Source organism: Glossina fuscipes, unplaced genomic scaffold (genome assembly GCF_014805625.2).
Source record: "Glossina fuscipes isolate IAEA_lab_2018 unplaced genomic scaffold, Yale_Gfus_2 1, whole genome shotgun sequence".
Lineage (NCBI taxonomy): Eukaryota > Metazoa > Arthropoda > Insecta > Diptera > Glossinidae > Glossina > Glossina fuscipes.
The window spans coordinates 41,514,481-41,541,469 of NW_023998415.1; the positions used below are offsets into that span (position 1 = coordinate 41,514,481).

Genomic DNA, 26,989 nt, shown 5'->3' on the forward strand with positions numbered 1-26,989 from the left:
TAATAATAATAATAATAATAATAATAATAATAATAATAATAATAATAGAACAACAACAATTCGATTATTTGTATTTGCACACAATTGCTGCGCTGTTTAAATTAAAACTCTCAGTTTTTTTAGGGCGTCACACAACAACACCGGCAACAGCAGCAAATTTTCTCAACTAACAATAACAGTGGACTTGTAGACTGTATACTAGACATGAGACGACAACGATAAAACAAAACAAAAAAAAAATAAAGAAAAACAGAAAAAAATAAATAAAACAACAACGACAATAATAACAAATACCAATAACCATATTATGTTTGAAATGAAAAACTGAACGATCGAATGCAAAGAAAGACGAGTAAAATTGAAAAAGAAAAAAATCTTAAAACAAACCAATCTGACGAACATATGGCAGTTATGACACTATAAATAGACTAATGTACTAATCTAAACTATGCGACATACTATATAATAGATACCACAGATATACCGGGAGAAATGTAGAAATACTTGAGTTGTCAGTATTGTTCTTGTTGTTGCTTTTTTTTTTTTTAGTAAATTTAATAAACAAGAGCAAATTAGCTTAACATACCACAAGGGAATTGCATAGGAAAAAAATTTTTCTTTTTACAAATTATGGATGAATATACACATATGCTGAAACGTCAAATTTCGCAGACGGCATATTAGACGTGGAGCAGCAATAGCAACAAAAATAATTTCATTCGATAATAATAATAATAATAATTGCACAAAATCAGTATACAGACCTCTAGGTATGTATTTGTAAATGTTAGCCTGATTATTGTTTTCGTAGTTGTTGGTGTTGTGTCGCCTTTGTTGTTGCAATTAAGAGGGGATTTTATCCAAAATTTTTATAGTATAAAATAGGTTTTCCTTCATCCGTATGGTAACAAATAATTTTTTCCTTCTAATATATCTTCTTACAAACTAATCACTTGAACTTAGCCGTTTACACATACATAGATACACACATAGGAATCTTCTTCCTAAATTTTTCTTTTTTTCCTTTTTTTTTTTTTTTTCCTTTTGTTTCACATTAAATTTCTTTCTTAAAATTTTATTTATATACTTCTTTTTTCTAGCCTTAAGTAGAAAATTTGAGAACTTTTTTCTTTTTTTTGGTTCTTGGTTTCTACCGCTTTAGAGATGTTAGACACGTTCGTATTGTTTGCAATAATTTCGAGTGCATGTTACTTGAGATTATGAAAAATTATATTTAATGTAATTTATATATATATATATATATATATATATAATATGTATATATATACATATATATATACATGTATATATATATTTATAGGTAAGCATGTGTGCGCGTGCAAATTTTCTATTTTTTTTTTTTTTTCGCTTCAACTATATGTATATTGTAAGCGCAGTAGAGTACCCACAACTTGTAATGAAAAAACGCGTCTATCTGACGCTAACAACTCTGCGAATGTTATACTCAAAGATGACTGAACAATATGCATGAATTGACTTAAAATACAATCACAGTGTCTGTGCATGAGTATATCCGTGTAAGGGTATGTGTGTTTGTGTTTGTGCGGTTATATATTTGTGTGCCTGTGTGCGTGTGAGTGTGAAAGCACAGCTCTAAACATGCATAACAGCCTCAGTAGCAGTCTGCTTGTTGGTGGTAGCTCTTTCAAAATATCATCACATGTGAAGGTAACAAGAAAAATAACAAAATATAAAAAAAGAAAAAAGGAAAAAAAAAAATATATATATATATATATTAAAAAGAAATACAATAACATTGTTTTTCTCACAGATGTTAGAATAAAGTCCAACTAGCGGTGGCGCTGGTTGGTTGGTTGGTTGGTTTGTTAACTGCCTGCCTAAATAGCTAACAATATTAAATTCCTGTTACTGTACAGCTGTGTTCGCTAACAGAGGCATAGAAGAGCAGGTTGCTTTCGTTTATGTGAGGGCCAGCTACTAAGCTTTATTTATGTATCTAACAAATCAACCGACAGTTAACATCTACACACAAAAACACTCTCTTCCTGCGTCTGTGCAGCCAACTCTCTTTCTCTATTTCTCTATCTCTCTCTCTCACTCTCTGGCTTTCGCTCTTTCTTTTTATATAATCGCACTCTATAGAATAATAGTTAAAGTGTTGTTGTTATCGCTTATTTGTACTGTTAGAAAAATACCGTACGTTTTAGCGTAGCTAACTTTACAGCGCAAGCTCCGTTATGTTTGATTCTGCTTATAAATACATATGTACGTATGTGTATTTGTCATACTTAACAACTCTCAATTATTTAATTTTTTTTACTTTCGTCGTCAGCTGTAATCATATTGTCATCTGTGGATACCAGATGCCGGTTTTTCGACTGCACTGAGATGAAATTTGTTCATACAGCAAACGGAGAGATTGCGTTTTCTCTATATAGGTATGTGTTTGTGAATATTATGCCTCCACTCTCTTTTATTTAATTTAACTTTCTGTTTAATGTGTAGTTTAAACTTTGATATTTACCTCAAAATATGTGACATTTGTTCAAAATTAAAATAGTTGCTTTAAGCCATTTACTTAACTCATACCAAATATTCACAAAAATGACAAACGATCATATTTTCGTTATGTAATATCTCTGGCTAAAAGTATGCAGCATAAGCGGTCATCGTTTTAGAAAGCTAGCACATTGAAATTATAGCCCCTTTACGTATTCGTTGAACGGTCAGCAAGTGACGGGACTACATGTGAAATAATACATCTGCTTCTTCTTACACGTTATTTGAACCGAACAAACATTCAAACATTCTGAAAGAGCCTTAAAATGCATTTAGATGCCAAGTTATTTTTTGGTCTGTTTTCTTTCTATCTGTTCCCACTATTCGAGAACGCAATGACGGGTCTATGATTACATCTGAGTGAAAAAGGAGCACGAAATTCCAATGTATTGAGCACGTGCAGTAAAATACGCTAGAAATTGTTCTGTCATTTTTAAAAAGAGCACTACAAGTCTTCTATAAGAGTATAGTCTTTGTATATGTTTGATGCATTGCCGTGGGGGCTATGAGGATCTCGTGACTTTCATTTCGAGAACAGAGTTATTCTATAAACTTTGGATTTTTCAAACTCTATAATCAAATAATTATGGATTCTACGTAATTTAGGTTGGCGTGAGGAGATGAATTACCATCACCTTGAAATTTAGATATATAATTCACTTCACCAGCTGACTGCGGAATTTATATTTTTAACTCCTTTGCCAGCCAAACGCCATACAATGTTGTCAGATTTCGGGAAAAAATAAAAAGTAAAGCGAAAAAAATTTAATTTTTTTTTTTTTTTTTTAGGCAAAAAACTAAACAAATCATAGTTGATTGGAAGGGTATAGCGATTGAAAGTTCAAAAATTGTCAGTTCATAAAATTGATAAGTAGGAAAAGGCAGGAAGAAGCGTAAAACGTCACAGGTCAACCAACAATGCTGTGGTGAAAATAGTTTTGCTTTTGATCGTACGACTACGATAAGGTTGCCGAGAATGTTTGCCGAACAGTCGTTTACATTTTGCAGGTGCACTTAACCAAATTTCTTTTTCTCATTTATAGCAAACTTGGACTGGATTTGTAAAGAACATAGATACATCAAAGATGTCACTATTGACATTTTTAGTATTTATATCAAATGGTAAATATTTCATTTCACACGGTATGCATACAAGTCAGTCGAACGAAAATGAACATGTGTACATGTCTATAGATATCTAACGCAGTTAATTGCTTAATCTTGTGCTAGTTATATGAGCAAAATTTTCCCCAAATTTCTTTCGTTAAATCACGCATATTTATACCTTGCTGGCTTTCACATTCCTGAACTACTTTTGTAATCGATCAAAACCTCTTTACTTTAGTAAGTGCTTATCGAATATCGTCCTCAATCTCTCTTGCTTCTCGAAACAAGCAATTTTGTACGATTGTAAAATAGATGATCGATCGCCAACAGATAATGACTCTGGGTTTGCGATTTAAAAGAGAATGAAAATGGATCCCTTTAAAGCTTTCCATCCACAATTAACATCGATTTATTTCTATTAATTTTTGTTTCATAATTTCCCATTTATCGAAAAATTGAACGCTTCAATTTAACACGTTTATCTATTCGTTAAGTCCAGAGGCTTGTATGCAAACCAGTCCATCTTCTTCCTTACAAAACCTTGTCTGTGTTGCAGTTGCAATATGTGGGCGTGCTTTATCGTATTATAATGTAGAAGAAGTATTGTCTGTCCTGTCAATAATAATTGGCGGACATTATTCTCCGCGGTAAAAGTGGCTATCGCACTATCTTCAGGAAAAAATGAAGCTATTTTTCCTTTGTTTGCCTCGGCTACATAAACGTTGCACCGATTGAGCTCTTTTTTCCAATTCAAAGAATATGTCGAAGTTTTATCATTAATAGCAGTATTATATAACTTATTTGAAGCTTTTTGTTGCAACCGTTTTAGTTGCTTATTGAAGTTCTCAGTAGATGTTTACCAAGCGGCATTCCACACACAAATCATTTTATACGCAGATAACTCTTCACTATTTTCTAAGCTTTTGAGTGCTAGCATATAGGGCTGCATGGATTATGTAACAAATTAGTTTTCGCATCGCTTCAACGTTTTCTTCGGCTACGTCTTCTCAAGTGGATACCTTTCGCGAAATTTATCGGTAAGTAAAAATCATTTACGCGGAGAAATTTATTACATCAGCGATTCAATGCAAAAACAATTTTAACTTCATTTTCTTCACGTGACAGACGAAGTTTAACGAAGTAATAAGCTAAAGCACGAAAATCTTAGAATTTTAATGACATTTCTAATTTTTGTTTCGTGTCTCGAATTGCTTACCAGTAACAAGGGATCGCTTGCGAAGAAAAGCTAAAAATGTTTTAGATAGCGAAACTTTTCGCATTATCTAAATATTAGTAAGAGTTGAAAGCTAATCGTTTATCATTCAATTAAATTCTGTGGTCTTTCCGTCTATTGTCGCCATGGCCATTGTTTTCGTTTCTGTACGGTAACTATCGTGCATAGAAATCCGATTTGTCCACATACAATTGCGACTACTATGTACTCTGAATATATGCTGTATGTATGTGTGTATAGTGTATAAATATATGTTTCAAATGCCTAATCAACGTCTAAGATATATTCTCGACCGAATACAACAATGAATGGCTCAGATACTCATAGGCGATGGCTCATAGTGCGTCCAAAAGAGTCTCGATAGTTTTACGCATAGGCGAATTGTAGGTTGTGCTGTGCTTACGTATAGGTATATGCAGAGCAAGTGTTCCTCGGAAGGGAGAGATTTGATCGTTCATCGAGTCCTTTAACAGGGCCTCCTCAACGTTCTTATCCATTCGTTCTGGAATTCACCGCAAATCGCACGTCACACCACCACGAATTATCGGTCTTTAACTGCTCTGCCCGACCGTCGTTGGTGCAACCGACCAGCAATGATCTTTTCCACTGTTCCAGATATCAACACCTTTTTTAATTTTTATTGATACCCCGATGTGCCCGTAAGTATTGACATAAAACATCCCCAAAACACAAAAAAAAAACCTTTTTCTTTATCCTTGGAGGAAGGCTTCATCGACGCAGGCAAATAGCGTCCTTGATCATTATATTACAGAATTCTTACTGCGTTTACTGGCTTCGTAGAGGTACTTCGTTTATTATTCCCCTTTTTTTTCTACACGTGATATGGGTTCCACGGCAAACGCTGGGTGATATTGTAAGTTTGGCAACTCTGCGCGTGTCTTGTAGTCGCGTTTTTATTCTGTCAACAAATATATCAATTTTTTTAGTTGTATTTCTTAACTTTTTGCTTTATTCGTGTTTAAATTTAAAAATTCTCTTAAAGAATAAAGGGTGAATTTATTGTATATGAATTTATTAACCATTTATGTGAAAAAATCATTTTGGTTTATTGCAAGCAACAATTGAACTCTTGGTAAAAGTCTCTCTTTTTGCCTTTTAATCTGTGTTTACAGTTTCCGTTAGTTTTCGCTCTATATTTACAGTGGGCAGGGAAGTGAGAAATTTGCTTTAATTTTTCTGAAAATTTGTGCCGTGGAAAAATTTTTTTTTTTTTTTTTTTTTTTGTTTTTCTTTTTCGTTTTTTTTTTTCCTTCTTAAGCTACTTTTTTTGTTTTCAATGGACATGGATTGTTTATTTACTCCATGTCGTGCGAAAACTGGCCCTGAATCTGAACGATTCATTTCTTGCTGGTTGTGTGATCGTTTTGGACATGCAAAGTGTGCTGGTATTACCGGCCGTGCTGCTGATGCAGTCCTTGACCCTTCTAAAGGTTTACGATGGTCATGTCCTGACTGTAGAAAGCGGGATATTGATTTCTACAAGCTCTTCACGGAGACGAGAAATTGTTTCTCAGATTTGAGCAAAAATCTCGGCTCTTTGTGGGAGAAGTTTGAATTAATCAAGACTAGGTTTTATGAATGTCGGTATATTGCGCAGTCATCTTCCTCTCCAGCTAACTTAGTCTCAACGCGTAGCGTAGCGTGTGGTTCGTCACCTCCTAAGTCCGTTTCGTTGGTGCAAGTTAGCGATTCCCTAAAGGCTACAAATAATGTTAGTGTTTCTGCTACGGCTGAGTCGGTTGGTAACATAGATGTTACAAATAGTCCGAGAAGTCCTTCTGGCTTGAGCTATGCTGAAGTGGCAAGGGTATCTCCTCCCATAGATGTCACTCAATCTTCTCAGGCGTCATTGCCCAAAACTATTAAGGGTAATAGTAAATCGTCCTCTCCTCCTCGCTGTTCGGGTGTAAATGCTGGTCGCCAAACTGAGTAAGCTGCTCGTGCAAGTGTGGTTACCCCCTCTATATTTTCCCCAACTCATAACTCCCCATCCGTTAACCCTGCTACTCCCAGTACTGATGACATATGCTTGAAGGCAGTTCCTCCTAGAAAGGCCATATTTGTGTCAAGACTGGCACCAGATACATCTGTTGAAAACATAAGGGGTTATCTGGCTGCGAAAGCCCCTTCTGTCAATTTAAAGCGAGTTAGTATTTTCAAACTGGGTCCTTCTCAAGCTAGAGCTATCTCATCTTTTAAAATTCTAGTTCCGACCGAAAATATGGATTTGATTTTAAATAAAACTTTGTGGCCGGTTGGATCATTAATTAAGAAATTTATCCCTCGGGACCGACCCCGTAATGCGAATGCATTAGCTCTTTCCCCATCAAAAAACTAAATACTTCTTCAGCCTCATTTTCTCTCATTTATCAAAATGTTAGGGGCCTAAACTCAAAAATTCGTTCTACCTTCCTAAATTCAGTGAGTACGGAGTTTTCCTGTCTGGTCTTCACTGAAACATGGCTAAAGCCAGTTCTACATTCGTCGGAACTTTTCCATAATTCGTTTCAAGTTTTCAGAAACGATCGTTTGTATCGCAATGGTGGTGGTGTTTTAATTGCTATTTCTACGGCACTCCCCACCTATTCGTTTGAATTTCCAACTACTCCCGATGTTGAATTTATCGCCATTCGATTGAAATTTCCTAACAAACACTTATATGTGACCTGCTCCTATATTCCCCCAAATTCGGATATCTCTGTATATAAGAAACAGGCCGCCCTCATTTGTGAAGTGGCCAAGCAATCTAAATCTACCGATATAGTCCTTGCGTTGGGTGACTTCAACTTGCCTCAAGTCAATTGGTTTTACAGTGATAGTTCTGGCTGTTTGATTCCTTCCTCAACATCTGATAAAGCCGTTGTGTTCTTCAATGAATTATTTGATAATAATTTAGTTCAATACAATGGTACCCCTAATTGTAATGGGAGATTTCTTGATCTCTGCTTTGCAAATTTTCCTGAGGTTTGCGTTAATCGTTGTCTTCCGTTTAGTTTACCTGAGGATCCATATCATCCAGCATTGGGTGTTTCCTTTCATTACAAGTCGGTTGGTTCGTTGAACCTCTATAATGTTCCAAATTCAAATTTTTCATATCAACGTTATGATTTCCATAATATCAATGTTTCCATACTAAAATCTCATCTTTCTCATTTTGTGCTCGATTTCTCAGAGGGAAGCATTGATAGCTTACTGTCGTCGTTTTACAATGTATTAAATCAAGCTATTTCTGCATCCGTTCCGATCAAGCAGTCCCGTGCTCGAAGTAAGGATCCCCCGTGGTTTAATAAGACAATTAAATACTACAAGAATAGGAAAAACAAGTTGTTCAGGAAATTTTCGAAAAGTGGTTCTTCTTTCGATCATTTCGCTTACTCTGTTGCAAGGCATAAATTTAATTCCCTCAACCGCCAATACTACTGCAGATACCTTCAGTTTGTTAAATCCTCCTTGTTTGCTAACCCTAAATACTTTTTCAAGTTCGTTAATTTCAAAAGAAAAATCTCCATAAACCCGTCGTTTGTGTCTTTTAATGGCTCCGAGTCCTCGGATGATTTTGAATCCTCAAATCTCTTTGCGGAATACTTCCGACAGAACTTTTCAACTGCCAATTTTGATTTATCGGAAAATTATCCATATTCGATTTCTAATTCGGTTTCAATTCCTAACTTTGTTATATCGGAAAATGACGTTTTTGAAGGATTGAACTCTCTGAAATATAATTGTTCGCCTGGACCCGATGGCATCCCCTCATGTGTACTTATATCTTGTGCTGGCGAGCTTTGTGATGTTATCTCAAACATTTTTAATAAGTCTTTGAATTTAGGTGTTTTCCCTTTGTGTTGGAAGACTTCTTTCCTTATTCCTATTCACAAAAGTGGTAGTAGGCAACTTGTAGCGAACTACAGAGGCATCGCCAAGTTGAGTGTCTTACCTAAACTGTTTGAGCGAATTGTGGCTCAGCATATAGCCTTTTCCATGAAATTGTATATTTCTCCTTTCCAGCATGGTTTTCGAAAGGGAAGATCAATCTGTTGGAGTTTACTTCTCATGTTTTCAAGCCTTTTTCTAGTGGTTCTCGCACTGATGTCATTTACACTGACTTTAGCAAGGCGTTTGATATGGTTAATCATAGACTTCTTAGATTTAAAATCCAGACCTCTGGCTTTCCTCTCTTCTTAGTTGAATGGTTAAGCTCTTATCTGTATGGTAGATCATTCAGGGTTTTGTTTAACCTCATTACCTCGGATGAATTTCCCGTGACGTCTGGCGTACCTCAAGGTAGCCACTTGGGACCTATTTTATTTAATCTTTACATCAATGATTTGCCCTCCGTGATTAAATTCAGTAAGATTTTAATGTATGCTGATGATGTGAAACTGCTTACTTCTTTTTCCGTAGAATCGCAATCACATCATCTTCAAAGTGATTTGAACAATTTGGTTGCATGGTGCTCCCTCAATCTTCTGAAGCTAAATCTAAATAAATGTAAGAAGCTTTCTTTCTTAAGAAGGAAGTCGTTTAGTACCCAATACCTCATTGATTCGCACAGGTTGGAAGACGTCGATTCGTTCATTGATTTAGGCGTTCTATTCGATTATAGGTTACGTTTCAATTTGCATATTGAGTCCTCGTTAAGCAAAGCTAGGTCCGCTCTTGGTTTTATAAAGAGGTGGTCCAAAGAGCTTGATGATCCTTATATTACTAAAAGGCTTTACACGTGTTTGGTTAGACCTATTCTTGAGTATGCCTCTGTTGTGTGGTCTCCTTCATATAGATGCTACGTTGGTTCAATTGAATCTATACAAAAGCAATTCTTGCTGTTTGCACTTAGGAATTTGGGTTGGGACCCGATTTCCCCTCTTCCACCCTATGAAAATAGGTTGCTTCTGTTATCCTTACCGTCACTCGAGAAACGTAGATTTGTTCTTGGGGTTTCCTTCCTAATCAAATTAATAAATGGTGCAATTGATTCGCCCGCATTACTTCGTGAGATTTGCTTTAATGTCCCTAACCGCTTCTCTAGGTACTTTATGTTGATAAAGCTTAGTCAATGCAAATATAACTTTGAACTGTTTAACCCGCTCAGAGTTGTTTGCAAGAACCTAAATGATGTCTATCATCTATTCTCATTAACGGACTCTTTAAAGTCTATTAAAGCAATATTGCTCAACAAGCGCGATTTACCTATGTCGTACTTAAACTGATTTAACCTTAGATTTTGTCATTATGAGTCGAAAATTAATTTGTTGTTAACAATTATTGGTTGCCAAGCTTATGCATGTTTGCGATGGCTTAGGGGTTCACTTGCAATTTGGTCCTGTATCGGTTGTGGGCGTGGCTCTATGCTAATTGTGTACATGCTTTTTTTTCCTCCTTATTTGTTTTATTGTACTTATACTAAGTTTTATTATTAAATAATTTTAAGATTTACTTAAGAGTCAATTGAACTCGACTGCCATTTTGTTTTAGTTGAGTTTCTTGTATAAGTGGAATAAATAAATAAATAAATAAATATTCAATTTTGACAGAAGAGAGATTTCTTTCTCGCATAGTTTTGTGAACAATGAGCTTCTGATATGATATATATAAAATAATCTCTTATTAATAATAAGGAGTTGTGAAGAGCACTTGAATAAAGCAATTATTTTAACCTTTTTTTCTCCTTTCCTAGTCATTTTCGTTGCAACAGAACCATTGTACCATTGAACCTCAGCGATATGCTAACCATAGCATGAATTTCATTATCGAGAATATCGAGATATTTATTCGCGGCAGTCCAACCAGAAATGGGAACGAAATTATCAGATAAACACCACGATATAGTCGCTCAGATCCTATGCTTGACAGTAGTAAGCGGGCAATCTGGATCGTGGCCCTGTTTTGGAATTCTCCAAGTACATAGCCAGTCGCGTATAGAAAATCATGTACACGTTGATTCATCGGACCATACCATATTCTTCGCATCATAAAGTGCCCAGGTTTTATAATGGCGATATCACTTCCTTCGCGGCTTAGCGCTGGCGATATAAAAAGTTTTGCAAGTGCAATCCTTCCATGAATATCAACTTTGTAGAGGTTCCGCCGTACTATTTTCCTCGAAGGAATATTACTCAAGTAATTTTTAAGTTCTGCTGCTACTTTTGTCGCAGTAGTTTTATGCTATCTGGCCAAAATCCTTATGATTATTCGTTCGTCAATGCCTTTGGGTTAACTTTGAGTTTCGCCCACTATTCCTTTTCGTCGATGATGGTTTCCCATGTTTTGTGTATGCCGTCATTATCGCTCGTGAAACATTAAACGATTACGTATTTCTGTGCTAGAGGCTACCACTAACCGATCACCAACCATTTGTCCTCTTCCGACGTCTAAGAGATCGCACGTGTCATCGAGAACTAACCGTTAAATACACTGCACGTAAACTATACTATGTGTCGCATGATTTACACGGATGTTGTGTTGCCAACATGCAATAAAATGTTACTACATTTATTTGTCCATCGTAAGTATATACTAGGATGGATACGGAGCGAGCAAAACGGGAGGCATAACTCCATCAATTTTTTATAGTAAGTAACACAAAAAATAATAGAATAAAATCCTTTGGTTGTATATTTAGAAATGTTTTATTAAGGTTTCAACTTAAATTTGTTGCGTCACCAAACCGAACTTTACCGAACTTTACCGAACTTTTCTTATTGCTTTATATTTTTAAGTTAAAGAATCAAATGAACAGGAACAGATTGTTTGTGTTTAATAAAACGGACCAGCATGTAACGTGTCGAGTATAACTGTATAAGCTAATTATAAATATTTGTCTAATTAAGATTCGATTTTAATCAATCTTATCTTCCGATATGAATAAATTAAAAAATGTTTTAAGCAAGTAGTTTGAAGATGTTTACAAAAATAAGTTACGATTAAAGTTAACTTTTTATCTTATCTAAATGCCTTTAGCTAGCTACAAACGTATACATGACTGGACAACATTTCTCTAGTGGGCCCACTTGTAAATTTCATAAAGTAATTGTCAGTTTTTTTTTTTTTACATTTTTTTTTTTTTTTTTTTTTAATAAACTTTATGTAGAAAAGTTTATTTTTGCAAAGTACGTACGCTCTTATAAAGAAAAATATGGAATATAATGCTGGCGATGAAGACAACGACAGATATGTACGTATTTAGGTCCGTGTGAGAGCGTATTTGTTAGTATTTCTATATGTGTACGCATGTATGTGTGGATGTATTTACAAGAAGAGTAAAAGTGCATTAAACTCTAGATACCACTTGGGATGCAGGAAACTAACTGAGAATATGTTGTTCTGCTATATATGTAGCTCACTTGCTATAAGAATATATGTACGTACGTATGCCATATAAATATACAACTTATATGTATATATATATATATATATATATATATATACATATATATATATATATATATATATATATTTGTATCCTGTGCATATATGTGGTTAAGTTTAAGAAATGGCCCGGGCTCGTGTGGATTTATAAAACAATATTAAATATTCCATAGAGTTTAGTTAATACTTTTTCCTGTTATTTTATCTCATACCTCAGCCAAATAAAGTTAATATTGTAAATGCTAAAGGCACAATAATTCCGCGATTTGTATACTAATGTAAATAGTAACAGGTGAATATGTCATTTAGTCACCGAAGTTAGAATGTTTCGCGCAACATGTTGATCACTATCAATTTTCATTTTTTGTAATATCAGTGTAGTGTTGTCACGTCACGAACTAAGACCGCTTCGCTATTCTAGTTTTCAAAATTTGCAAAAAATGAGATAGAATACTGATACTTGACATACAGCCATGACCATTTAAATAGCACAAATCTAAACAGAGGCATTAATAAGAATACTTTAAGTATATAATTGCAGTATTTTATGTTATTAGTTGAGATATCACAACACTGCTTAATACTGCTGTAAAGAAATTATTCATTCTTGCCACGTTTTGTCATTTTTTCAATTTACGCCTATAGGGCATTTCTTTGGAAATAGACATAAAAATAGTGCAAATAAATATGGAAGCAATTTTCTGACAACTAGTCCTTCATCCTGATTGCATTGTTTGTTCAATTAATTAGAAGTTTTACGAAATCCATAGTAAGCCGTGGCATAATAACCGAGCATTTGTCAAGGGTGAAAAGCAGTTGATTTTCGCAAAAACGTATTGGAATTGTAATAAGCTTTAGAATAGCCAGCACAGAGTCCCAATTTACGTGAAAATTATGACAATTGTTGGGAAGTTGTCAAGGAAGGTTGGGATTTTGTATTATTAAAGAAATTGATCAGAAATTTCTCGGAAGTATATGCCGCAGTTTTTAAGCTATCATAGAGAATTCGCAATACAGTACAATGAAGTATGGAATATAATACAGGTGGAGTAATAAAGAAAAAATCGTTCGCTATACCCTATGTCTCTTGTGGTATTGGTTATATTATTCAGCCTTTGCGAATGTATGTAATATTCAAAATTATTGGAAAAGTTTCACTTTTTATTACACCGATCCATTTTGGAATCATCTTTGAAATCTTTAGATTTAATCTCCACTATCCAGCTGTCCGTCCGTACCACTCTCTACTGCCTGTTCACGTAATTTATTTGCAATCCATAGCTCGCTACTTTTAAGATGTTTAGACGAAGTTTAGTAGATTTTGTGTGAGAGACGAACACTATTGAAAATTCTTTGGATCGGACGGTCGCTATATCACCCATATTTTGTAAAAGTCATTATATGAAAATATGATATAGCCTTTCGTCAATGTAAAACATAGAGTCAAGTGGAAGATATTCCTACAAAAACCTCACCTTTATAAGGTCAAAACATCTACTTTTTTATATTTTTTTGCTTCATCGTAGTAGTTTGGGATAAAAATTAATTGTGTGGGTATAATAACATTTTTGATAAGGAAATGAAACACTTCCTAAGAAAAGTAACCAATTACATGGAAATCAAGATACAATTTTTGGTAATTGATGCAAATGTAGGAAAGGTGGTGCAGGCTGACCGTACTCAACTAAATATTATTTTTTTAAACTATTCTTAACTCGATTGACATACAGTTCATTTCCCAACATTTTTCTTAAACGAGAGCTTTTCTGCAAATTTCTTACGTTCCCTCTTTGTCCCAATTACTTGAAAAGTAAAAAAAAAAAACATTTAAAATTTTTACATTCTACACGACTTGTGGTACAACAACTAAGTTAGTTGTAAAAGTTTATTCGGATGTATGCATGCAAGATAGAGAAGGATTTGGGATAGACCAACCTTTTATATTAATCACTTTATAAATCGATTTAAGCTTGTCTGTCTATCTGTTCGTCTTGCGTTTTTGAATTCAACTTACAAGCCGCAATTTTTGAAATATTTTCATCATATTTAGTAAATTTATACCATGTTCGACGTATTTTGGGCCAAGGACGAAAGCTTTTGAAAACGGTTTAAATGGAATTACTTTTACGAGAGCTTCTCATTCAACGGCTTAATTTGCAAAGTCGTTTTAAGAATAATTGTAGAGTGCTGTAGGGTATGCAATGATAGGCTATGACCCACTTATAGTGTCTTTATCATAACTTTAAATAAAAAACAAATTTTTTGCAATTTTTTTGCGAATTCTTTACTAAGCTTTCTTCTTTATTTATTGTCACGCCTATTCATATGCCCATGGCTGTATATATGCTTAGCTAACGGCTACGCGCTGAATATAATTAGAAACTATGTATTGCCGTCTAGAGCAATTATACTAAAAATATTTGCCAATATTTTTAATAAAGGCATTGTGTAAAAATGATCGAAATTGGAAAAAATAAATGAAATTTTTATAAATATATTTACAGCAGAGTACAGCCCTCATATATATATATATATATATTAGGGAAATATTTTATCATTATTATTCTTTATAAATGGCCCTGTGAGGCAGTAGATCTTTTTGCGCTTAAAATGTTAATATAAAGTAACGGTGGCGAAGAAGCAGATAAACACCGAACTGAAATAAGCTGAAGTTCAGTGAAAGTTAAGATTAAACAGGAAATCTTACAATGAATATTAGATATTACGTCTTAAAGGAGATGTAGATTTATACGAGTAATTACGGAGACAAAGTATATCTACATGAGTATTCATTAATGACTTTATCTAGAGTTCTTTGCGCAGAAGTTTTCGATTAGTGCAGTTTCTGTGAGGATTATGAAACCAACCAGGCAATTAACACGATTTGCATGCTTCCTAATATTTTACGCTAATGAAAATTTCTGACACAATCGCCAAATAGTTTGAAGACAGAATGTTATGTATTGTAGTAAAATGTTTTTAAAATTCAATAAGACTTATCTCACCGTCAAGTAGAAGAATTAGTACTAAATGAATAACATTTCATACATAAAAAATATAAATTATAATAGCAATTTATAACTGAGAAATAATCTTTAATCTTTAAACTATTTTGTGGATATATATATATATATTAGTACATGTTCAAAATAAGAAAGAAAAAATGAAAATTGTTCGCAAAAATCTTTACTTTTCCCGACAAAAAAAAAAAAAAAGTAACACAAAAAAAAACAAGTTTTATAAAAACTTTTTGTTATAAACCCAACAAGTTGAGACTTGCGGAGTGAAAAAAAAAAAACAAAAAAAACAAAAAGGAAAAAAAAAGTGATATACACTGAATATAAAACTTATTTTATGCCGCACTGCATGCAAACATATTATTTATCTTTGTACACACACATTGCATACACACATACATTATATATATATATATATATATATATATATGGCATCGAAACCAAGAACGGCACCCCAAGCATTCTTGTTCTTCTTCTTCTTCTTCTGTTTAAGAGAACGAAATTTATGGTAATATTCTAATGTAACAAACACATGCGTTTGTATCTGTATCAATGCATGAGTGCGTGTGTAATAGAAGAAAGAAATCGTCCTTTCTCCGATTTTCGCTTATACGTTCCATCTTCCAAAAAATTGAAAAAATTAAACTATTTTGTTACAAACTACTCAAAACCATAAGAAACTTTGACACTGGCATACACAATCTTATATATATATGTATATATATATATATATATGTGTATAAGTAAATATTTATATGAAATGTGAAATGCACTCGTTTCAACAAATATACATCAACACATAATTTAGAGCTCAACTCAACGCTTTTGAGAACTCCTAAAGGCACATTATTGGTTTGATTGTATATATATTTATGTGTTCTCTTTGTATATGAAAACGGCACGTAACTACTTTACTTTTATGATATTGTAAATACTATATATGTATATATATATATATATATATATATATATACATGATCTTCTTGAAAAAGTTTTTATATCTTCAATCTTCAGGTCAAACATACATTAATTCTTCTTCTTATATTATATAAGATGATAGATATAATAGAACCTACACGTTATATATATATATATATATATATATATATACATATTTGTATATAAAAAAGCATCAAGAAATTCTATTGAACCTTTCGATCGATATGAAACGGTTCAATTATAAATATATGAAAGTAGTGTGCGCTCTATACTTTTTCGAGTAGTTTTTAATAACAATAATAATTATGATAATAGTAATCTGATCCGTTGCCAAACAATTTTACATTGAATATAAACAAAATGCAATTATAAACAATTCGACAATGCCACATTCAATTAATATCCCCTATTAGGTAAAAGTAAGGTTGCAAATTTACAACTTATCAATTTTTTAAGTGAGATCGATAGATTCGTTTAATTGACATTCGAAGTTTCAGCTTTTTCATTTACTTTTTGGCAGCAGGCAAGCGGCCGACCAAACTCTTCAATACGGAGCCTGGGTAACCTTCAATTGATTGTTTAGTGCAATTGAAAATATATTATAAAAAAAAAAAGAAAAAGAAAAACAATAAAACGATATATTTCATTTAAACTATTATCTATCTGTAGCCATTACATCTTGCCACTGCTAGGTAGGATACGAAGAAAGCAAAACTAATCGTTTGATCGTACAAACGGAAGCCTGCTTGAATGAACAACAAGTCCATGATTAAAACCTGTGTTAAGTAGAAGAATGATAACGATGATGAATGAATGCAGGGAGGAAAGAGGCATATTCTAGCTATATGCTGCTAATATTTCCTGAGCATGTTTCGCCATTTAAGATCGAACATCATCGTACTGAAAAATTCTGATTAAAATGACTTTTAACATATTGCGCCCATTTTTCGTCCCAATTACATAATTTTTTGTTGATCACTTCATCTAATCGTCGGCTCTCATAATAAACCCGTATCCACTCAGCAAACAATTCCGTGAGATATTATTTTTCATACATATATTACATTTAGAATTAATTGTTGAGTATCCAAAATTCGTCGTAGGTCAAATATAATTTTATCGTTTATTTATTTATTTATTTGTTTTTTTATTTATAAATTTCTTGGTTTTTTTTTTTTTTTTTTTTTTTTTTTTTTTAATATTACACTATAAAGAATATATGATGATAGTAATGATGGCATTGAAGCTTATACATCGGCCCGTTCATTGGCAATGCGTTGTTTGTAAATTTTAATTATATAAATTATAAGTTGATTTCATGTTTACTTATTTGTATTTGCAAAATTGTGAAATACTAACGAATCTTCCTCAATTGAACTAAAATAAATCAAAAGTATTGAAAAATAAATATTTGAAGAGCTCATGATGCAAAACGTATTTATTTACGTTATACGTCAAATATTGAACTGAATTTTAAAGAACGAAATATAATCAGTACAATGAAACTACAGTTAAATGTAAATTTAAATTTGATTCATATCTTCATAACAACAGTTACAGTTACTTTTATTTCAATAATTTCATATTTTTTGTTATTAAATTTATCAACTCGTGAAGTGAATAATCGTCTAAACTAAGTATCAATGTACTGAAGAAGTACTTTTGTAGTAGATGTACATAATACATATATTAGATGAGATTTTGAATCGATTTAATTTACATCATTCTAACTCACATACATATACGTTTATAATAATAGAAATTGAAAAAGCTAAAGTAACTTCACGACTTAGAACACTTCGACTTAGATAGAAAGGTGATTAAGAAAAATCGCTGTCTTTGGGGATTAGGTGCGAAATTATGAAATTTCAATTCAATAATGTAGAAAAATTCCCGTTCTGATCTTCTGGTGTTTTCATATATCTATAATAAGGCCAAGTAAAGCCTTATATTTGCTTTAATATTTATCCTCTCAAACTAACACATTAGCACATTTGCTTAAATGCAGGCACATCAGTTGGTCGGTCGATGCAGGTAGGCTTACACAAAATATTTACTTCAGGTATTGCATAAGCATCTCCAAGAGGTTCTAAGCTATAGCTTTTGCTTTGTTCCGATTGCACTTGTAAGTCTCTGGTGACATTTTATATGGTTCGCGTAAGCAAGATGACTTTCAAAGAATCTCTTATTATGACTTACGATGTGGTATGTTTTAGTATTTTGCCTATTGTGGGCATGGTTGCCAACGGATTTGAAATCGCTTTGTGTCTGGTAAGTAATCACACGTCAACCTTCTGTAGGAATTATATTCCGCAATGGACAGAAGGTCACAGATTAGAAATATATGTATATATATGTATACTTCTTTATACTAAGTGAGATCTTTAAGATAGATAGACATCTGGAGTAGGAAACATGCATATATAATAAAAATATGGTTTGTGGTACAAGTAATTCTTAAAGCGATAGGCATCCGAGATTTCTGTAAGCATATTTGATTTCCTTCACTATCACAGGGACAAATAAAAATAATTATTTCGCCTTGATGTAAATGTAATCTGCCATTGGAATCGCAATTTTCCGATTTAGCTTCGAATTATTTTACTTGCGCATTAGTTTAAATTATTTGGCCTGAAGCTAGTTTGAGATTTTTTTCCTATAGTAACGTGTTATTTTTGTAGTGTGCGTCACATCTCATATATCCCATTTCTCGATTTTTGAGATAAGCTTAGACGAAACAAGAGCACGTTCTCATTTCCTTCTTCTTTAATTTTCATGAGTAAAAAGAAAGCCTAAAAAAAAAGTATATCATTAAAAAGATTGACAGGCGGCAAAAAGTCCTTTCAGTTAGCTTAGCTACAAATGAGGTAAATTTTCACAGGCTGTCACGTTAGGAATCTCTAAAAATGTTGGGAACAGCTTACGGTAATGATATTCTTTTAAATATGCAGATCTTTAGGTGATACAAAACTTTAAAGAAGGATAATTAGAGAATAGAAAACAAATCGCATTCTATGGGTAATGTTCACAGCATTTTGTATGCGTGATAGTCGGTGAATGTGATTCCGTATGAGTTTTGTTTCTTCCATACTTTCATTTTAAATCATATATCTCTTTCTACCTACCTTTTCTGCTTCATAAGGAATAGTTTGCACACTAAGAAGATCTTCCGTATTTGTGAAGCTTTAGTACTTTTTCACACTTTAGTACACTTTTATCACCGAAAAGACATTAAGACATAAGACATTAATGATTTGTCAATTAAAAGTCCTTTTGATAATTGATGAAAATGCGTTGCAGTCATTGCTATCTTATCAAGGCTAACATAGTGAGGCAATTGAGGAGCAAATTTTGAACCCTTATAAACCTACAACATTCTATTCAAAATTTGAAGGGAATCTTTATTTGAAAAATATGTGCACTTTAAATACATACACACATACGTCCGGTTGGTGCCATTTTGCTAACATGCGATAGAAGGGAGATAATAACTTGGAGCGTCTTTTGTCTTTCGTTTGAAATTCTTCTCAAAGCATTGCCTTTAACGGCTTCACTCTCGAGGCTCAAGTCGATTACTAGAAAATAGTTTCTTTATATGGTTTTTCTCTACATATATTTTGGACATCATTTGTATACATACATACATGACTATATAGCGTACACAACTTGTTAAAACTTATTATGGAAACAATGAATTCACGTTTCGTACACGTAGGGTGGAGCTCATACTTGATTACATGGCTTCATAAGTAACGAATATCGCTGCTTTGGCAGGAAAAAAACACAACTCGCGTTCTTAAAAGGCCTGTACGTGCACAAAAAGTAACTTTCAAGTGTGCTTTGTCGGCTGCAATTGACATGACGACATGATTGCTGATATTTAGTAAAACGAATTGCATGATTCCGACTTGGGTGAGATGTTGAAACGTATCGTACTTCTCTTGGATGTGATATCCAAAAGCTTGCCACAACAATTATGCGATACAATTTTATAGGACCTTTTGCTTTGGACTTATTTTGAAGCATTGACTTGGTCCAAATAACGAAAGCAACGAATAGGGACTCTATGACCTTATTTACTAAGATCGTTCGTTTTATCTAGTGTACTAGGATTGGATTTTTACAGACGTCCAGAGACTTTTAAATACAACTGGCATGAATCAAAGTGCCGTCGATGTCCATATAATGCGGAATGAAAATTTGTTACGATGAAATTTGTTCGATGAGGAATCTTCGCATAACGCGTCTTTCATACAAGGCGTTGTTGTGATCAATCATCAGTTATAAAAGAAAAAACTATCTCTTCCTCTTGCATGTGTATCGCGATTATATGAATTTTGATATCCCGAAGGAGTAGACATAAGAAAACATTTCGATATCAGTTTTATCATAAAACGAAGACGCTATGTCTCTTAAATATATAGAAAAAAATGTTCTGCGAGGTTGCTCAGAATATGGTCAAATAATAATAATAATAATAATAATAATAATATACTAACTTGACAACACAACAACAATATTCGATAACTTGAAAAAATGTATTATATATATTTTTTATTATTGTTATTTATGGGTTATTCTCGCTTTCCTGTCATTAGCTAATTTCCCTAAAATGGGGCAAATAACTAAAGCATGGCTTGCTTTTAAATTTTTAAGTTATTTGTAAAATTCGCGTAATTAATCTGAATTTATATGCACATATAACGCAATACGAATTAATGTCATTACATTAAACTTCATTGTGCCAATGAAAAAATAGCGAGCCATATATACATTTTTAATATAAAAATTCCCCTTATTTCCTGAACAGCATATTAAGAGATTAAACTTTTTCTGCATATGTAATAAAAAATTTCAACAGTTGTTTTTTTAAGGCATGACTTGAAAATGCTCTACTACTCTACCGTTGCCATATATGTAAAGTTATAAACAATTTGCAGCATTTAAATACTTATCATCCAGACCATATACATATAGAGATATCGGATATGTCGTGATGTCCGTAAACGAACGCTACGTATACGGGGAAAGTTGCACAATTCCTTTAAACTTTTTAAAAGAAAAAAAAAAAAAAAGAAACCGTGAAAAGCTGGCAAACAGAGAGATGTTTCTGTTCTACTAAATTCATGGAATACAGATATTTTAACCTTTCATGACAAGAATCAAAAATAAATGAATAAATTAAAAATTATTTTAATACACATACGTTATATAAGCATATTTATCTATATACCTATACACATATAAAAGAAAAATATTTTTATAAATTTCTTCTCCACAAAACTCTTAAACGCACAATACGACGGGCGTTGTGCTTTCAATCCGCTTTCATATATAACCTATTTTTACAGAGCATGGGGACTCGTTTGCTTGCCTGCCTGGTTTGTTGTTTGGTGTAGTTGGCTATGTGTATAGCTTTGCTTCTTTTTTTTTTTTTTATTAGCGTTCGGTTGACAGTACGAAAAAAAAAAAAAAAGAAAAAAAAAAAGAAAAGGAAATACAGGACTCTTTTCATAAACTTAAGTAGCTCTGAACGATCGTTGTTACTGTCGCTGTTGTTGCCTTGCTGTGAATGTTGCTGGCACTGTCGAAAGTAACAACATGTCATACGAGTAGAGAAAATGGTAGAGGGCGTATGTAAAACTATATCTTTATGAAATCGACAAAAGAAACGAAAATAGTAAGTGTTATATATATGTATATATATATATATATATATATATATATATCTAAAAGAAGACATTATTACAACTTATAAAGGAGTAAAGTAGCACAAACAACGGCATTGTAAAGTTATCTATGTTTACAAGAAAATATTATAGAAAATAAGAAAAAATGTAGGGAAAATTGTTTATTAAAATAGACTTTGCTTTGCCTTTTGTTATTTTCTTGTAATAGTATAAAGCATCAAAAAAAAAAAAAATATATATATATATATAGATGTGTATGTATATATATCTATTTTCGGGCAATCACATGGACATATACATATAGTTAATAATTACATGATTTTTATTTTTTATTCGTTTATTTCTTTCCTCGATGAACAGTGTCAATCGCAACCAATAACAACTTGATGTGTTATTAACTTCTCTGACATTTAAGCGAAACTATCAAGAATTAAACTAAAAGAAACTCACGTTGTTTTGTTGGTTTTATGCATACGTTACATATAAATGATAGCCTCGACAAGCATATTTACATATAACATATATATACATATATATATATATATATATATACGGGCATTATACGTAGGATATAATATAATATAATACAGACATGTAATATACTCAGAGCCTTGTTAATACTTTATGTGACAAACTACACGTTATTATATACGTGCGAGTGTATTTTGCGTGCATGAGTTTGTATGTTAAACATGTGGTTTTGTATGCATGCATATTGCCGCCTCCTTACTATGCGATTGTGTGATTTTTATATTCCTTCCTTCGTCTTTTTACACTTCCCGCTGGTTTTTTATTATTATTAAAGCATTTCATTTTTGTAACGCTACGTACTTATACAGGTAGCTAGATCGTGAATGCATGGCATAACACTTGAGCCCGTTTAAATTGGCTAAGATGCCATATATAACATTTAAGTGGTTACGACACCAGCAAATAATAACAAAAACAAAAACAAAAATAAAAATAAAAATAAAAACAAAACCAACAACACCGGTACGATAAAGGTTAAAATTTTCATGTTATAAACGCACTTAAAATTTATATGAAAACTCTATATTATTATATATTATTATGAAATTTAATCTTACAATTTTCAATATGTTGTTTATGGAATTAAATAGCAATATATTTAGTTACTGAGCAATCTTAGTTAGTTGTTACGACAACATTGCGTATACGATATGCATACAAACTATTCAAACAATATTGCAGCTATGTCTTTCAATATATCTCTTGTCGTATATGCACAAAATTGAATTCTTAATTGGTATGAAGTCTATCGGTGTTGATCGAGAAATAAGCTCAATCGTCACCCTCAACTAACGCTAACTATTCAATATATCGCTATAGTACTTAGTATAATTTTTCAATTCTTTATTTATTTTGATGGAAAATTTAATAAAAATTCTAATTTGTTACTAAAACGTAATTTTCACTGGAAAATTTTTTATGGGAAGATATCCAAAAAATAAGTCTATGTAGTTTTCTAACGCATTATTGAAAAATTTATATATAATGAATGATTTTAAATTCTTGATGAATTTTTGATCAAAAAATGCTAAAAATTAGGCCTTGTTGCGCACTACTATACCTGGACAAGTTTAGTTGGTGTAAGAAGGTTTCTGCTGGAGGGGGTTTAATAAATCGTTGCATATCTTGCAAGTTTTTCAAATTTATGTTTTATGCTATGACGCTATTTTTCACTGATTTTTACAAGTTTTTTTTTTTTTTTTTTTTTTTTTTGTGTGTGAAATAAAAATGATTCGATCTTTTACATTTTCAATAGCGCACACCTTTGAGCCGATATATGTGAGTGTAGCAGATTGAATTAAAATTTATGGACTTGCAAGTTAAATACAAAAATACATGGACTGACGGACAGACACGATTGAGCGATTGGTGCAGAAAATAAATTTAATGTTTTTTTTTTGTACCATAAGAGGTGGGTGGGTGGGTGTTTCTCAAGTTGTAAAGAGCTGTTTAAACTTAAATATATACAAGTGGTGCGTGCCTACTAGAAATGTGTAACCGTAATCTAACTTTCGATTTCGAAGGCAATAATAGCATGGAAATGATATCAATCGGGCAGCAGATTGATTGACTTGCAATATTCGTGTATATTGTTCGCGAACACTAAAAGTTTTTGATAATTTCCGGATAGAATTCTTATTTGACTGATTCGAAATGCGTTGTTTTTCAGCTTTGCGCAAAAAACTTTTTGATCCAATATTTAGAGGCTTTCTCATTTCAGAGATGCATTCACCGACTGCAATTACTTATTAGTCTTGGTCTAGTCATACATAAGTTCACTTTTATTCATTGTAATCATTGATATTGGAATGACAATAGCAAGATGCATTTTTAAATTGCGAGTTAGCTAAACTAGCATTTAAATGCTGTTATATATCGAAAACAAATTACAAATACACAACAACATAGACTGATCCACGGAGAAGACATCGAATGAAATCTTGTATCTTAAATTTATTGTTTACATTGGTTGTATACAATAACCGAATCGACTGACCAATCAGTTCGAAGTATCGAAACTTAATTTTAATCATTTCAATGCGTGTGTACTTACTCTACGTGTGTATATGTGCGACATTCTTTCCACACTTTCTAGCCCTTATAGCATATAAAAAACAAAAAACTAATCAAAGTCATTCAATTGCAAAATTTATTTCGCCTTTAAATTCATATGTGAGAGCATGCAAGAATAATTCTTGCAGTATTTTTGTTGTTGTTTTTTTTTTTTTATATACGTTTTATATAAAAAGTTCTTTTTCTCTTCATCTCCGATATAAATTTTAACGTTATTTTTCATACGTTTTCGATTTTGGTGTCTGTTGCCAGTTTAGTGTCGAACAGTGTTAGAAGGCTGCCAGGAATCTGCCAGTTGGCACACGAACTGATGCCAACTTAATCGAAATTCCAACTCGTCGCGTTGACATTTTCCACTCTTTTCTTTTTTTTTTCTTTATTTCAAATTTTTTTCCTTTTTTTCCTTCTCGTTTATATAGTTTTTTAAATCGATGTGTTTGGCTAAATGCAAATTCCAACTAACAAAAATATTGTCCTTGTTCGTCTATCTTTACGGTACAATATTACAGACTCCGCTTTAGAATAGTAAGCAATAGCAAACACCAGTAACAAGCAGTATTCAGTACATTCAGCATCAGTTAGTTATAGCTTTGTCATCTATCTACGTATTAATATGCACGTTTGTATGTGTATATATAGGAATGAATGGATGAGTGAATGAATGAATGAATGAATGAATGAATGAATGGATTTACGAATGAATGAACGAGTATGCATAGCCCAGAACAGCAGTTCACACATGGGATAAGAAAGTAACACACCAAAGCGTATAGGAATAATACTTTGACTTTGGCAACATAAAAATAACAAGAATGTCGTAAGGAGTGAAAAGAAAAGGAATTGAAGCAGTAAAGAAAATACTAAGCAACTCTACCTAAATACCATAACCAACAAGGCAGCAGTATAGGCAACCATCAACCCGCATTGCAATGCGTATAATTTACACATACACACACAAACAAAGGCATCGATGTTCGGAAGTTATCTACACTAGTTCGGTCACAATGGCTCAACACTATGTCCGAGCTGCTCCATTCGCAAAGATCCGCGGCGTTTGCTCGACCTTGGTGTGATCTACGCCAGACATAAGAGAACGTTGCCGAAAACCCTGCTGAACTTTGATGCACCATAAACCGCTTCGGGATCAAGTTGCTTCAGGAATTAAGGCGTTTAGAGAGAAGAGAAAGTATAAGTCAATGGAGTATACCACTGATGTCCTATCCCATGGAGCGCATTAATTGCAACCAGCCCCGCAAAGTACTCCCGCGAAGGAGACTACTGTCAAAATACTGTTTGTGGGGCATAATTTTAGTACGTAGGCGTCACGGACAACGAATCGTGTATGCTGCTGGCATGTGCCGGTAGTATATCTCGAAGATTTTTCTCTCCAACTCGTAAACCAAAAAAGGGTTTGCTTTTTTTTCGCTTTTTGGAAATTACCTTTCGCTCGAACATCTTTTTCGATTGTTTTTCTTTTTTTACTTATTTGTTTTTAGTCTTCTGTTGAGCTTACGCTAAGGTGAACTTCCATTACTACAAGATATACATCCGCACGTATGCGCTTTCATATAAAACCGTAAGCGACAATGACATCAGGCTGTTTAAGTGAAATGTAGCAATAAGAACTTGACGAGGAAAGTTTTTAATTCTAATTTGTCATTCATCCAATTGGATCATTTATCCAATTGGATCATTCATCCAATTACTTAAAAGAAATTCGTTTCCGGATAAATAATTGAATGTTCCTCGCGATTACAAAGAAGACAACAAAACAGGATACAATTCTCAGATAATTTATTATTATTAACTGTTTAATTTAAATGTTACTCGGGAAGTCGAACGACAATTTGAAATTAAACGAGCTTCAAAAGTAACCGAAAACACATGACATATACCCTCAACATATACGGAGGAAAAATTTACTTAATAAAGTAAAGACAGATAAATGTTTAGTTAATCCGGCTGTAACTCGCCCCCAAATTAAATAAAAAATTATATTACGTTACGGTCTATTTTAACTTGGAACGGATATACTTCAGCTCAAAGTGAAGTATATTACACTGTTTGGGCTCTGATGTTACGAAGAGATAGATGTCTGGGTTCATTTAAAAATAAATTATGATTACCGTTACGATTCGTTCTCCATTATATATATATATATATATTAGCGAAGAATTGAAATCTACTTATTGCGTTGCGGAATATAGGGCGAATTTAAAATTGACAAAGATATTGTAATTGTGTGTATCTATAGTTCATATGCGATCATTTGCGATCTGTGCGTTGCGATGCATAAAACTTCTTTTGCAAATTATTATGATTTAATGATGTTATATGTCACGGCATCATCACCATATCATTAAACTTTAATTTCTCTTTGTTTGTTTTTTTGATTTTGTAAAATTTCGGTAGCCATATAGGTATTAAATGAATAAAAAAATATATAAACATATAACAAAATAAATACTTTT

General features: G+C 32.8%; 1 protein-coding gene across 9 annotated transcripts in view; it reads right to left on the bottom strand.

The window, feature by feature from the left end:
- LOC119645116 (protein alan shepard-like) overlaps positions 1-26,989 on the bottom strand; it is a 202,489-nt gene that overhangs the window by 16,097 nt on the left and 159,403 nt on the right. The window contains exon 1 of one of the 9 annotated variants that reach the window (XM_038045042.1): positions 765-867. The exons of the other annotated variants lie outside the window; for them this stretch is intronic. The gene's annotated coding sequence lies outside the window, so the exon portion shown is untranslated. Of the gene's footprint in view, positions 1-764; positions 868-26,989 lie in introns of those variants that run through there. 9 annotated transcript variants of the gene reach the window in all.